Source organism: Seriola dumerili, unplaced genomic scaffold, assembly GCF_002260705.1.
Source record: "Seriola dumerili isolate Sdu_G_001 unplaced genomic scaffold, Sdu_1.0 BDQW01000025.1, whole genome shotgun sequence".
Lineage (NCBI taxonomy): Eukaryota > Metazoa > Chordata > Actinopteri > Carangiformes > Carangidae > Seriola > Seriola dumerili.
Window position 1 is genome coordinate 22,228,472 of NW_019174280.1, and position 15,175 is coordinate 22,243,646.

Here is a 15,175-nt window from a genome sequence, read left to right on the forward strand (position 1 = left end):
TTCCTTCATGTCTTCACGCAGCTGTCTGTTGCTGCCGCCTCCATCTCGGAGCCGCAGCGCCGCAGTGAGGTCGGGCCGGACTGGGCCGCGGGGGTTAATGTGAGGTCAACCCGAAGGATGAAAAACTGAAGCCTGGTTTTTGAAATTCTCCAAATTACTGATGTGGATGAACTGAAATGTGTTAAAGTCTCAGGCTCATATAAAATATATGAGTGAAATCGTAGATAAATGTATAATAAATGCCTTAAATGAGATTTTGTAATATCACGGAGTCGAAGCGTTTGTCTCTCACTCTGCTTTCACTAAATTTTAGAGGCCTGCTTCGAGGCCTTCCAGCTGCGGCTTTCACTCATGTACAATCTCACAAGAGAATGTGAAGCAGAAAGTTGAGAGTCCACAGGTTTTAACAACATTGAACCATATCTCCACGCTCTATTACCACAAAGATATGAATAGAAACATCCGTCGACCTCAGAGCGTTAATGACCAGTTTTTCAAAAAAGCACCTAGTGACAAAGTTCAGCTATTTTCCATAGAAGAGAGTCATCAGTATGACCTCACACTCTCTGTGGCAGAGAGGTGGAGCAGCAGTTTGTTACCCTGACAACGGAGGCTGAGAGATGATGTAAAAAAAAAGATAGTCATTGTCTCTTCTAACTTTCTCTCTGAGTGATGATTTTACAAACCCCAGCTCAGTCTTTGTCTTTAGTCATATGTTGGATTAAATCGTAACAGTAATCGAAATCGCAATACGGCCGAGTGCAGTATCCAAATCGCAGGTCAGTTTCTATGGAGACCAGCCCGAGACCAGCTGTTAGTGAGCTTCACTTGCTCTGCAACCATTGACTTCACCAATGGGCTGGTGGAAACAACTGAACAAGGAGTCAGCTGAGCGTTCGACACCCATAGGAGGTGTATTCATTCTACAGGCTCAGCCGTCGCTGCGCTAATAGCTCCTTTATTACGCGTGCTCCGGTTTCCCACGTCGCCTCTGCCGCGTGTCTCGGGCCTCGTTTCGGAGCGGAATTTGCGAGTGACTCAGTGTTTTTAGGAAGAAGAGCCTCTCGGCGTGTGAGGCGGCCGTGGCGAGGAAGACGCGCCACAAGATCACAGCAGGCGTCAGAGGACGCTCTGCAGATCTGCTGCGGTAGCACATCAAGAACACTTACTGTGTGAGCGTGGAGCAGGTGTGTGTGTGTGTGTGTGTGTGTGTGTGTGTGTGTGTGTGTTTCTGGGTGGGTGGTGTTGTAGGCTGGTGAGAAGCAGAAAATGAGTCACTGATTCCAATCATGTTTTCATGACTCTCTCTGCGAGTTCCTGCGTTGTGCAGAAAGAGGAGCGAAGCAGCACAGTGGTAATTATCCTCACATTATCCCGACATTGATATTCATTGCTAGAATTATTCGCAGCCATGAGACAAACATACTTGTGTTCGCCGTTTGCCTCCTTGCAGCTTCAAAGCTGAGTGTTCAACCCCCCCCCCCTCCTCCTCCCTGCTTGTTACCTCCACGATAATGACTGTGCCAGTGTGGGCTGTGCAACTATTCACTGAAATGTCAGCGTTGCCCTCAGACTGTGGCTCCATTGTGGTTCCCAGTCGGTCGGAGTGATGCCGTTAATGAACGCAGTTTTTTTGCAGTTTAGCGGAGTTTGAAACATCTGGTGGCATTTTACATCTGCTGGCTTCCCCCCCCCCGCCTAATGAAGTGATCTGCTCAGGCTCTCGGCTTCACACCGAAGTGCACCCAGCAAAGCTGACACGGGGCGTACTGTGCTGTTAGAGCAGCGGGCACAAGCGCAGAAACATGTCTCTCCCTCTGGGGCCTTTCATTAGAAAAATCCCATCAGCCACTTCTGCCACAGAATTTTACCAACGGGATCAAATATGTGATGTGAAAACTTCTCCATTAAACACATTTATTATGAATGACAAACCAAAGGTTCTGCAAGAGTCGACAGTCTACTTGTTAACTTGTCTTAACATTAGCTCGCTAGGCTAACTCGCTAGCGTTAGGCTAGTTAGCAAGCTTCTTTTTTTCTTTTTGAGCAATAATAGAAAACGGTGGATGAATTTATTGCGAAAAAAAGGCATAAATGGCGGCCATCTTGGATTTTTGAGTGGCTCTTGAAACCTCAGCGTGACACATCACCAGCAGCTCTTGAGCATCGATGGCTGTTATGTCGCCTGCTGTATAGACAGAGCGCTCTGTGTTGACCATCAGATCCACTCACGTCAGAGCTTTCTCTCATCCTCTCCCTCGCCGCGCTGAAGGTGCTGTGCATGAGAGAGTGGAAACATCAGCGAATTAGCAGCAGCAGCAGCGGACGCCGCTGAGAGACGTCAGCTCAGGGAAACATCAAAGTGCCGCTGCGGTGCAAAGGATCCTGGGATCCTCCGTCAGCAGGCGGGGACAGAGATATTTCAGCGTCCCCGCCGTGACTGTGACTTCAGGGTTGCAGAAACCGTATCTGTGTGTGACATCTTCATGTGCCGACACACATCCTGCAGAATAATGTGTGTGCTGCTGTGAATGTGAATATTCAGGGTCACTCACGAAGGAGCGTTTAAGGAGGAAAATCTGACCTTCAGTTGATTTATTGATGATGTGGAAGGATTATTATACAATGAATTCCTCAACACCTGCATTTCAATAAGGAGTCACCATGTGGTGACTGTGTTTACTGAGGTAGAAACAGAGGAAAGTAGATGATGAGAAGCGACCCAAAGAAGGTAGGAGGTAGGACAGGATCCCTCACCATGCTGCTGGTGGTGGCGTAGAGTCAGCAGGTGGAAGGTGGGAGGTCTGAATGACAGGTATGCAGCGGTGGTTTAACAGCAACCAGAGACTGATTGGCTCGGGCGAATGTGGGCGAAGGGATCTTTAGTCTAAGTGCGATGACGTCAGAATTAAAGTTTTGAAAGTGTGGGAAAGCGGAAAATAAATTCGAACCGCATCATTTGCTAAGGTGTCGATCCACCCTGAGCCTCCACCACAGCGTCAGAGCTCTGTGTCACAGCACTGTGTGGCGAGGGAAGGTGGCTCTGAAGTACGCCTCATGCGACCACATGGTTCATGGAAGCAGACTGCAATTTAAAATGTGAACACCAAGTGTACTCTTCTTCTTCTTCTTCTTCTTCTTCTTCTTCTGCGTTTATAGGCAGATTGCAAACTAACCTCCCCACCTACTGTTAGCAGTGATACGCAGAGCGACTACGCCTTCAATCAACAAGTCGATCCACACGTGACCGTTTGCTTGTATTTAACCACTTTCATTCATTATGTTTATGTTCCAGTTTTTCCTTTAGTTTTTTCACCCAACTGACGTTAAAGCTCACTAACCTTTTTCCTACATTTTCCAAAGTTCAGTCAGAAAAATCCCAAAATCCCTGCGGTTACTTCCAGCTGGTGAAGTAAAGTTTGTTTGCTCCTCACTCTGAATCTCACTGCACTGCACTGGGATCTGTTTACTTCCAGAGCAGAAGTTGGTATTTTTGTCTCTTCATTCCTCCGAACGGTTGTAGAACAATGTGCTAGAAATATCTAAAAATAAAAACATGCATCCACGCAGCAAAAATGGGCCTGAAAGTGGCAGGTTTGTTTGCCAACAGCAGCTTTTTTTTTTTTTTTTTTTTAGGATGGATTTCTCCTCAGAGTCTGTGTTTGTTTGCTTTGTTGTTTGTTTTTAAATAATATTCAAAGTTTGACTTTAAGTTCTGTGCAATGCTGCGCTCACTCTGTGGAACAAAGTGTAGGAGCAAGAGGAGATGAGATGATCGACCACCTCATCAGCGCCTCCTTACCTCCAGTAAAAATAGACCCAGATGGGCGTAGGAAGCTGGAGCGTCTGTCATTTAACCCTCTGGTGGTGGGGGTGGGGGTGGGGGGGCACGTGCAGAGGGGGCTGATGTTTGGAACCTGGATATTTATGCAGCGTGTCGTCTGTTGATGCTGATTTACTTTGTTTGTTTAGAGGGGGGGAAGCAACTTGGTTTAAAGTTCACAGACTGCGAGCTGGATGCAGCTTGTTGTTCTGCTGTTTACAGGATGTGTGTGTGTGTGTCTGTGTGTGTGTGTGTGTGTGTGTGTGTGTGTGAGAGAGAGAGAGCCTACTGTGCAGATGGTACAATACCATAACCTCATCCTGTTTTACTGACTCGCCCACCTTCAACACATCTGCTGCAGAGCATTAATGACTGACTTCACTCTTTACTCACTGAGCGTCTCGGACTCTTCTTCTCCTTCCTGCAACGTTTTCTTGCTGTTTAATTTTATCTTGTCACATGCAGCGTTGGGCCAGTTACTCAGGAAGAGTAATGAGTTACTTTCTCTATTGGAACAGGCGTCAACAATCAAACCTCTTTATAAACAATAATCTCTGACGATTTTTAACTAAAGTATTTTCTCATAAGAGAAGCAGGGAGTATTTAATGGTTTTACAAAACATGAAACATCGCACATTTAGGGTGATTTTGTAGCTTCCTGTTTTGTTATTAAAGCCCTGATATATTAACCAAGGTCCGAAGTGAAATAATGATTATATCTCATTAACAGCAGCTTCTCTGATCAGACTGTCGCTCCGCAGGTGAGCTGGATGGGGTCGGAGTTCTGTCCTTCGACCTCGACCTCAAATAGTCCGTCACTTCTACGTCCATTTTGCGGCTCCTGTCTCCTGCCCTCGTCTCTCAGCCGCCGGAGTTTGAACTTCGGACAACTAGCATCTGCAGGAAGAGCAACAAACTGCTGTCAATCCCTACTCGTTACTGGGGGCAGTAATAATATGACTGATTGATTACTGGCCGGTCACATGTCACTGCACCCTCGTATCTTTGCTGTAAATCTCCACTGCAGAAATGCCAGGCTAGGTGAGCTTCCTGTCTACGTGCGTGCAGTCCAAACCTCGAGGCCGCCATACGGCCAAGGAGAATAAAATTAACATTTTAATTGGCCAGTTTGAAAAAAGCAGAGGTGGGGAATCAGGCGGCCGGAACAACAGCAGCTGTAGCGGCTCATTGACAAGCTGTAGACTTACGGGCCGGCCGCTGAGAGCCGTGACAGGTACATTGTCGCTGCAGCTGTGATGGCTTCACACTCGGACGGGCTTATTATGGACACGGCTGCACAGAGGCCGACAATGGAGTCTTTCACTCGGCCGTGGCCGCACTGAAAAGCTCACTTCCAAAAAACATTTGTGGTTTTTTTATTTTTTAAAATTAGCTGAACCCACGCGGGCACGAAGGCCATCGATCCAGCGAAGGAAAACCCTCCGGAGCGGGAAAACCCCATAAATCCCATCAGGCGTAGAAGTCACTTCACAGAGCTTCGTTTATCTGAATTCACCACATGGACTGCACTTTGATTCTTCCCAGCGTCCCCAGCTCATTATGTGTTATTTACTCGTGCGCTGGCTGAAGGTGGTCATGTGGCTCGGTGCTGTTAAATGGTGCCAGCGCTTCGGATGTTGCCCTGGCTTCCTCTGCTCGGGGCAGTCTGGACTGTCAATAACTGGCTGCAGTTTCCATCAGCGCTCCACATGTTGGAGGTTTAGCGGCGACGTGGTTTTAATTATAATGGGGGGGGGGGGGGCCATTGGGCTGTGGCCATATGTCGGCCTTGGGTCCCCAGGGACTAAGCCAGCGGCTTAATGAGCATCCTCACAGGAATTAGTGCTACTTTAACCTCCGTGTTTTGACTGCTGGGAGAGGCCCGCTGCTCAGCTGATTTACAGCTGCTGATGGGAGGAGGAGGAGGAGGAGGAGGAGGACGGAGCCTCATCCTGTCTGTCTGTTAGCACACACAGTGACTTCCTCCTAAATCGTTTCAGGTTGAGCTTTAACACTTCTCTGAAAGCAGCACGACCTGAGAGCGAGCAGGAACACATGCCGGCGGTTTGATTCCCGCCTCCTCCTGTCTGCATTTTGAAGTGTCCCTGAGAAAGACACTGAACCTGGTGTGTGAGTGTCTGTGAATGGTAGAAAAACGCAGATTGAATGTGAGTGAATGGGTGAACGTGGCTTCCAGTGTGAAGCGACGTGATTGGTCGTTAAGACTGGAGAAGCTCGATGTAAGTGCAAGTCTGTTTACCGTTTACACTGTAAACTGACGTCAGACCTGTAGAGATCTTTTCAGTAAATAATATACGACATATTTAAATTAACGCCAGACGCTCGTTAATTCAAGTCAGAGTTGTGGGTAGAACTAACTTTACCTCACACTCTCTTTCTACCAGTGTCCCAGGTGTGTAACTCACACTGACCTTTCATTACCTTTCCAAAGCCAGATCCAGTGTCCAGGACTTCTACTTCCTCGTCTTTAACCAGCTAAATTCATGCCATTTCTCCCTCTGCAGCCTCATTCTGCAGACTTGGAAGTCAGAAACAAAACACGAAGTCAGTCAGGAGTATGATGTCACTGACAGGCGACCAATGAGACGCACCGTTACCGTTTCTCTGGGGGATAATGTAAGAACACAACTCAACAACATGTAGAAACATGAGGTTTGTTGTTTTTAGACGCTTTAATGTGGAAAAATGACAAATTATAACTTTAATTTCAAGACTTAACTCTGTACAAAAGTAGTGTTGCCGTGGCGCAGCACAGCAGGAAACCACAACACATTTATGAAAATGAACGTATTTATATTTAACGCAGTAGACTGACTCTGTGGCAGCGGTCCGTCGCACCGTTATCAGCTGATTGATCACCTGCTGCGTTGTGCTGCGGCCTAAATACAAACCGAGGAACACAACGGGGGGTAAATTGCATCAGGCCCGACTCCCTCGTATGATGTTACTGCTGTTTGAGAGGCGGAGAATGAACACGAGCTCCAGTGTCTAAGGTTACACCGGAGAAAAAGCCTCCGTCAGACGGAGAGAGCATTGATTTTTAAAGAGTAACTTTGATGGCCAAGAGATGGAAACCAGGGTCCAGATTCACACACTGATCAATAGCGTTGGAGGATCTTGCGTTTGATATATAAAACTATTTATAGATGTTTTAACTGGGGCTGGTTGTGCGTGACGTCAGAGGAGAGCGAGCTCTGCTGCTGCGAGACTGACAGGCCGCGTTGCTTTTCACATGGCTTCACATGATTGAACCGTGATTGACGGTCAATCAATCTCACACAGGAAGCCCCCCCCCCCCCCCCGGGAACCCCCCCCCCCCCCCAGTGGTCAGTTATTCCCAGTGATGGATTCTGGGCTCGTTACACTCTCAGCAGGATGTTCCAGCGACTACGTTATATTCATGGCCTCCAGAGGATAATTCTTACTGGTGTGAATGTGCGGTGACCCCTGACCTTTTCTCTCCCGGCCGACATCAGGCCAAAGTTTCCTCTTTACCAGCGAATTGTATAAAATATAAAACAAACAACTTTTGATTTAATTTGTTTTTTTATTACAATTTGTGTGACAGCAGAATTTGGCAAAGCGATAACATTTAATATCGATTTATCATCCAGATTGTGATTTTCTTTGTTCGCGTCGGTGATAAATAGTTTTTTAATGTTTTTAATTTGAAGTCGCAGCTCTCAGTTTGTGATATTGGTGTTCTTGCAGTTCAGTGTGTGTGTGTGTGTGTGTGTGTGTGTGTGTGTGTGTGTGTGTGTGTGTTACCCATCCATATCATCCATATAAACCATTTGAAGACAAAGAATGATGAGCCTTAAAGATTATCCCCCGCCGGAACACAATCCTCTTTGGAGGTGCTGAGCAGCGGGGGCGTTTCTGAGTCTGGGTGCTGTCTAGACGCTGCCGCTGCTCTGTGTGCTGCGGCGTGCTGCGCCGAGTCCGGCGGCTGCACGCGGGAGTCACAGCTGGATCACGTCGTCTCCTCGGAGGCGAGTCAGAGGGTCACCGACTCACACACACACACACACACACACACACTCTCGCAGAGACGAGAGATAAATATTTGAAGCAGTCGTGTCTCCTCGTCCTCCGTCACTCACAGCCTCTTAAATCATCACGGCCACCGCGTCATTTACAAACTCCCCCAGACTCTGCCAGCAGAGCAAGGACCCACACACCCTCACTGTGCTCGGGAATGTGGTAACCTAGCAACGGGGCTATAGAGACAGATCGCTGTGTCGGGTCGGCGATGGGCAACCGTGCCTCATCTGCTTAGGAGGTAAATCCTGCTTTCTGAAGGGCACGTGTGATGTCACCCTCTGAGGTTTATCTGCTGTCCTTCACACACACACACACACACACACACACACACACTTCACTACACGCTCTGATACCATTTTAATGTGTGCAGCACTTCCTTAAAAGAGAGTGAGGAAAAAATGGCGTTAAAGCAGTTTGTGTATAAAGATGCGCAAGTCTGTCGGAAATAACTTTTAAAGGAGCAATTATTTAAGTTTTGCTACTGCTTCATAGCTAACGTTAGCATTAGCGGCTGTTCACTTCATCTGGAAAACAACAGCAATGTTCACTCTTGTCTCTTTTGCATCTTTTCCTTCTACTGAAGCTAGCATGCTAACCAGCTAGCCGCGGCCCATCCTCGTCTCTTTACCGATAGCGAGTCGCTGTAGCCTCCAGTCTCTTCCTGTAAACGCAAAAACGGCAACGCCACCACATCTCAAGCTACAGATCTTCAGACACTAAAATCACATTTTTCAGACGGATCAGGAGGAAACTTTATTGGAAACCTGTTTCTGTGTCAGTAACAAACTCCCATGAGATCTCACAGCAGATCTCTCTTCGCTCCGTCGGTTCTGCTTCAGGAAACCGTGAATTAAAAGTTAAAACTGAAATTAAACTTGTATTTCTTTGCATAATAAAACTTATCATCATTATGATTGAGCTGGGTTGAGACAGGAAGTGCGTACCATTTCTTAACCACTGGCGCTGCTTGTAATGTGTCATCTTTTGTCATGGAGGATCTTCGACCACGTTCAGCAGCAGAGAAAACTTTAACCGCTTTAAGAAGTGGGTTCAAAAGTGAGTTGGTGGTTATTACAGTAAACGCACCGTCTGTGAGTTCAGAAAACAAATCTGCAAGGTTTGATTTTTGCTCCCGGTCGTTGTCAGTGTGTGAAAACGCCACCAGAGACTTTAGGTTACTGTGAAAGACAGTGCAGTCCCTTCTTTTCACCTGCAGGATTGGGGAAGTTTCAAACTCATTCATCGAACCCTGCAATAGAGGGCAAGGCAGAATATCTTCACATGTGAACGGTCTTCGGGGGGGGGGGGGGGGGGGGGGGGGGGGGGTGACGAGCAGCGTGAGTCAGAGTCAGAGCCGTGCGGCCTTGTTTGACTCCAGGTCGGCCGAGTCATTCGTAGGGAAACTGTGAGGACGAAAGGCAGAGAGCAGCAGCAGCAGGACACAGAGGCGTCTTCGCTCTATTTATAGAGTGAACGATCGACTCGGCTGTAAGTCACTTCATCAGCAGATCTGCCTTCCTGCGAATGGAAGGAGTGGGGGGGTTTATTTTCAGCGTTTTGGGGCTGAGCCATGTTATTACACAGCTGTCCCACGACATTGTGCTCAGAGAAGTGAATGGAAACTTAACACAACTTCAAGGTGTATTTGAGGCTTTCAGCCACATCCTGTAGACAGTCGCAGCGATGAGGGGATTCACTCAGAGTGTTGCACCGTCTTCACACCTGCACACCAGCAGGCAGGAGCTGCACCAACGAGCTGAACCGCTCAGTTACACGGCTTTCGTTTTCTATGCCGCCGCCGCCGCCATATTGCCCTCATGGTTGTCCGTCCGTCCGTCCCGCTCCCGTGGACACGATATCTCCGTAACGCCTCGACTGAACTTCTTCATATTTGGCACGAATGTTCACTTGGACTCGAGGATGAACTGATTAGACTTTGGAGGTCAAAGGTCAAGGTGTTTGTGACCTCACAAAACACTTTTGCCCATAGCTTTTAACAAAATTTCACACAAATGGTTCATATTTTAAATGACTGTGGATAAACAGGGATGTAACCAGGAACGAGTCTGAGTGGCGGAGGCAGACGACCAGGAGGAGGCGGTTCTGGTCGGTTGGCCTTTGGTTTATCTTCAGTTAGTTAGTTAGTTGTCAGTGTTGTTGTCAAACTGAGGTCACAGCCTGTGGTCTTTTCTATCCATGCTTGTAAATGTGTCATCTTCGGTGCCTTGCATCGGTGAAAGGCCGTGTGTATTTAACGTGGATGGCTCCAGTAGGAAGTTGCTTCTACCGGCGTCGGTGTTTGGATACGCTCCTCGCCGTCCGTGCAGTTTATTTTCTGATATTATGATGTTTGAATGCAGAAGACTCTGACACCGCCGCCCCGAGTGTCGAGGAGCTGGAGGAATTGCAGCGACGTGTTCTAACAATGGTTCATTTCCTCCTGTTTCCTGTGGAGCGCACAATCAGCAGCCTCAGTAATCTGAGGATGTCTTGACACTCGGGCTTTCCGCTGTATTTCATTCATCATCGTAAGTTGAAAGGTGACACTTAAACTGTTGATCAGTACAGTCATTTGTCTTTCTCTGGCTCACAGTCAAATGTCGTACGATCCAAACACCGAGGGAACTGTGAATTATATCCAGATCTCCGTGAGTATTAAACCTCCCAAAGGACGTGCAGCGCACCTCTCGCTTCACAGAGAATCGTTTCCACGGCACCTGGAGCCAAACTCGGCTCAAAACTTTGTACTTTTCTTTAATGAAACAGAGACGAGCTTCAATGGGAACAGGTGACGGTGTTTCAGGGAGATATCAAATGTCTGCACGGCGAAAAGGATCGAGCTCCAGCTGCTGCCACCGCAGCAAAAGCAACAAACATCGGGACGACATCATGACGTCTGTGATAGCTGGATAACTTTCAAGATAATCTGTAAAGGAAAATGCAAATCAATGCACGTTTCCAATCACTCACATAATGCAAATATTAGTAGTTGTGGCGGCGCTACGTTAACCCGGCGCAGAAGAAGAAGAAGACGACGAGGTGGTTTAATTAAAAGAGAGGGTCAAACCCCAGATGATGAATAATACTGTAGAGAACAGGGAGGATATGTGTCTGTTTGTGCAGCGGAAGCATCAGTGGATGTTTCCAGCACATACATGTGGCGGGTCATGTGACAGCTCTGAGACGCGGGTCTGTTTCAGTGGTGAGTTTTGAGTGCGTGTTGTGAGGGTGACACTCGGTATCAGCCACTTCTTCTGCTGCTGAGACGAGAGGCTTTAACACCACGTGAACCGGGCCGTACAGTAGGTTGTCTTTTTCTTCGTTGTGCCGTGTCAGTGAGAGACGCTCAGCAGACTGATGAACCACACATTCACACACGGCCATGTTTTAAATGCTGCTTGGATGGATTGTCGTTGAGAGTATTCACAATCATCGTGTTCATTACAGGTCATTGTTTCCCTTCAGTCACTGGTGTGTCTGTCTCCGTTGTGACGAGTGTCCGCTGGAGACAAACCAGCACCTGGAAGAGTCGAACCAGAGGAGCAACGGCATTAATATAATCCACTTGTTTACTCGATGTACTAAAACAGAGATCGTTTCTACGCTCGTTGCATTTGCTGTGAATGAGAAAATCACACATGCAACTAAATTTGAAAGTGAATTTAAAGTGGAAGCTTTCCTGTCTCGTAGCGCGGAGGCAAAAAGCAGCGAAATGCAAAGATAATTGACGGTTTCCTCGGAGGGAGCAGATGAATATTTGAGCGAGGAGAGAGGAGGCAGCATCTTGTGTGTTGGTGTTGATTCATCCGAAGCCCAAAAGGAGAGAGAGGGAGAGAGAGAGGGAGAGAGTGTGTGGGGGCTGCCAGGTCAAGTCGTGGCCACAGCTGCATTATTAACAGAAGGTCAGCTGTCAGCACACGTCCGCAGGGCTCACATCAAGCAGCTCACTCCATTCTGCACCTCTGGCTGACATGTTTGTAACCTTGTAGGCCATTTAATGAAGGGTCGCAGGCCCTCTCCTTTTACTTTCTGCTTCTTTCTTCTTGTTCCAATAAAACAGAGCCAGACCAGAGGAAGCAAATAATCCACAGAGCATCTGGGACTTTTATTACCTTGCTGTAAAAAAAAAAAGGGCATATAAGATGTATTGGGAAGTCGCCTGCACATATTGACCCAGATAGCTTTAAAGCGCTGTGACAAGAATAAGCACCAAAATATTTTGTCTGTTATAATTGATTAGTCTCTAAAATGTTTAAAAAAAAAAGAACATACTTTGTGTTGTCTGGTAAAGAATTGAAAAATAACTGAAAGGTTGTTACGACGGAGTATTAGGATCATTTTGAGAATAAAATCATATGAAAGAAAAAAGTCCAAATATTACGATGTTATTCTCAGAATTTCAGATTTTTTTTTGTGGCTCTAAAACTCCGTCATAGAAAGTAAATTATGTTATGTTCAATAAAGTTTTTGTTTTGGCCACAAATACAGAAATCAAACACAGAGACAGTTGATTTTAGATGATTTTAGATGATTTTTAGTAAAGCTGAAGAGGCAGTTGGGCAGGACAGGCGGCAGAGAGGTGGACCAGGCCGGGGTGGTGGAAGGCGGCGGTGCAGGTGGTGCGTACAGGTGCTGGAGACGAGGCAGAGGTGAAGCTGAGGCAAACAGGAGTTAGTCAGCATCCAAACACACATTGAGTGAAGAGCTGGGGGTGGATATACTGCGGCAGCAAGGTGATCAGGTTCAGGTGCGTACGGGGGGAATTGGCGGTGAGCAGGGGACCAGGAAGCCACACCCAGCACGTCCACACACACACACACACACACAAACAGAGAGACGGACAAACAGGAAACTCCTCTAAGAGGAAGTCGGTGGAAACACAAGGGAGAGAGGGGAAGGCAGAGCTGAACCCTCAGTGAGTCTGACTGATAGTAAACAGTCTGAATCCCTCCTCTAAACTCATTACATCAATATTTTAAGGTTATCAAGCAGCAGATTGTCATAGCTAATGTTAACTAGCGTCATGTTAGCTTAGCATTCGAATTCATTTGCCCAAAGTCTTCTCTAGATATCGCGATTATATCGTTATCGTGATTTCTTTTGGCCGCAGTGATCGTGCAGTGATCGTTCCAAGTAAAATCCAAGCTGACTCAGACATTTCTCACTTTCCTATCATCCACTTTTAGTATTTCCTAGTACTTCTCATCCGAACATCATTAGGATGATTTATTCTCCTATCACGAGGGAAACAGGAAACAGGTGAATTTCAGTTTGGTGACTGCAGCCCGTCAGGAAACAGCTGCTGAATGAAGTGAAAGAATTACTCACTGTAAACCTTTGATCGCTGTGGTGAGTTTTATATAAAAACACGTTGAACAAAAACTGCTGGTGCATTTTGTCCTGAGGGTCTTCAGCGGATCAATACTCCGTACAGTGTTTTGCAGCACTCACTACAGGTGCAGGTTGTCGGTCTTCACGGTGTCGGATCCCGGTGACTCTCCTCGCTCCGACACCAAACATTTCATTTCTTTGTTACCAAATCTGTCAATAGTTCGTTTCCTGTTGATCAACCAATCGATTGATGGACTGATTGTTTAGGCAGCTATAGCTTTCACCCAACCGCTCCTCCAACCTGAACAGCCGCTCTCCAGTCATCCTGACAGTTTCGCCGAGAAAGAGCGTGGTCGGCTAACAGCCGAGCTAATCGCTATCCAAAGCAGAACAGTGTCATGAAGGGAAACATGGCTCCCTGCTTTCTTCACCTCCACCTCAGAGGATCCGTCAGGTATCCGCTGTCATCCTCCTCCTACCAGCACTGCTGCCGCTGACACTGAGCTGCCCTGACACAATGGTGTCACCGCTGGCCCCGCCCAGCTGGAGTCTGACTGACAGGAGCAGGGAGGACAGAGGCTGGCGTCCTTCTCCTGCGGCGCGAGAGAGGGAGAGAGAGAGAGAGACGGAGCGGAGAGGATCATTGGATCAGACGTGGTTGAGGCCTGTGTTGTTGTGATCTGCACTCAGCCAGCAGGAAGAGATGTAGACAAGCGTGTGGCCTCTCGCTCGCCGCAGCAGAAGCACAGACACGGCGAGGCGTGCAGCAGGGGGACGGGTCGGGTCTGTATTATTTAAAAAAAATAATAATAAAGTGTTTACGGTGCAGCTATGTGGCCGTGTCCTTCATCATCTCCACACTGGGAAGCGACCCGTATGGGCGGAGGAGCTCACGCTGGAAGTGATAAGTTCAGGGGGGGGTGGATTCAGTGATTTTTTTAATGGCGGCGGTCGGAGCATCCTCAGGCCGACCTCCTGCAGGGACGCGTGCTGTGGAACACGGAGCCCAGCTCCTCGGCCGTGTGCACTCTGCTTGCGCCCGGCCTCCCTGAAACAAACTGAAAACCGCACGTCGCAGGCGCCGGGCCTCGAGTCGCAGGAATGCTTTCTCAAGGCCAAAACGGAGTGCTTGACTCTTGAATGTTGACTTTAGGGAAGCTGGTGGCAGCTGCTCAGGTATGGTGAAGTCTGTTTTTGCAGTATTCTGGCATTGGAGGAAAAAAAACAAGAAAAAAAAAAAAAAAGATTTGTTTTCGTTTTAACTTAATTTCCACTTTTTCTAACGTTTCCTGTCTCACTCACATTGTCCCGAGGTCATGAATCATTTACAGTTGTAACAGAGCTGTTGTCAGTTTTCAGGCCGACTAAAAATAGCCCTGCCCAAGTTCCCCCCTCGGTAACTGTCCCTGGTCAGCTGTGTGTGTTTTCCTTTTGCTCGCCCGGTTCCTAAGAAAAGGGAGGCTGCTCTCTCTTATTATGGTTAAGCCGGCATGGCCGAGTGTTTAGGGAGGCCGGGATCACAGCTGCCGCGGCAGCCGTGTCATGTCGGCAGCGTTTCCTCTGTGATGTGCCAGCTGACCTCGGTGACCCCGCGCTGTGAAGCCAGCAGGGTTACCCTCAGTCATCTTTTTGTCTCATAGCAAAAAAAAAAAACCATACGACTTGTGTAAACATGTGCTGAGTCTGACGTGATTATAGACACTTTTTATAGACGTGATGTTTATGTTCAGAGCAGTGACTGTAACATTTACAACATATTTCACCCGTGAGGACGTATCTGTTGTTTCTCTACTTGTGGAGTCGTTTGAAATTGTGACTCATCATATACTCGTTTTAAATCTGCGTATTGAACACGTTTTTGTGTTTGGTGTTGAACACGTTTTTGTCTCATGACCTGAAGAAGCAGTTCATGGTCGGTTGGTTTGGTTTACGACTGATTTGGTGCAGGAAACAAAA

At 47.5% G+C, this 15,175-nt stretch overlaps 1 protein-coding gene across 6 annotated transcripts in view; it reads left to right on the top strand.

The window, feature by feature from the left end:
* The window catches only part of fyn (FYN proto-oncogene, Src family tyrosine kinase), a 58,764-nt gene that overhangs the window by 11,980 nt on the left and 31,609 nt on the right, over window positions 1-15,175 (top strand). Inside the window, exon 1 of one of the 6 annotated variants that reach the window (XM_022764340.1) lies at window positions 6,392-6,460. The exons of 4 other annotated variants lie outside the window; for them this stretch is intronic. The gene's annotated coding sequence lies outside the window, so the exon portion shown is untranslated. Of the gene's footprint in view, window positions 1-6,391; window positions 6,461-13,930; window positions 14,003-15,175 lie in introns of those variants that run through there. One more of the 6 variants, XM_022764332.1, reaches the window with a different exon arrangement.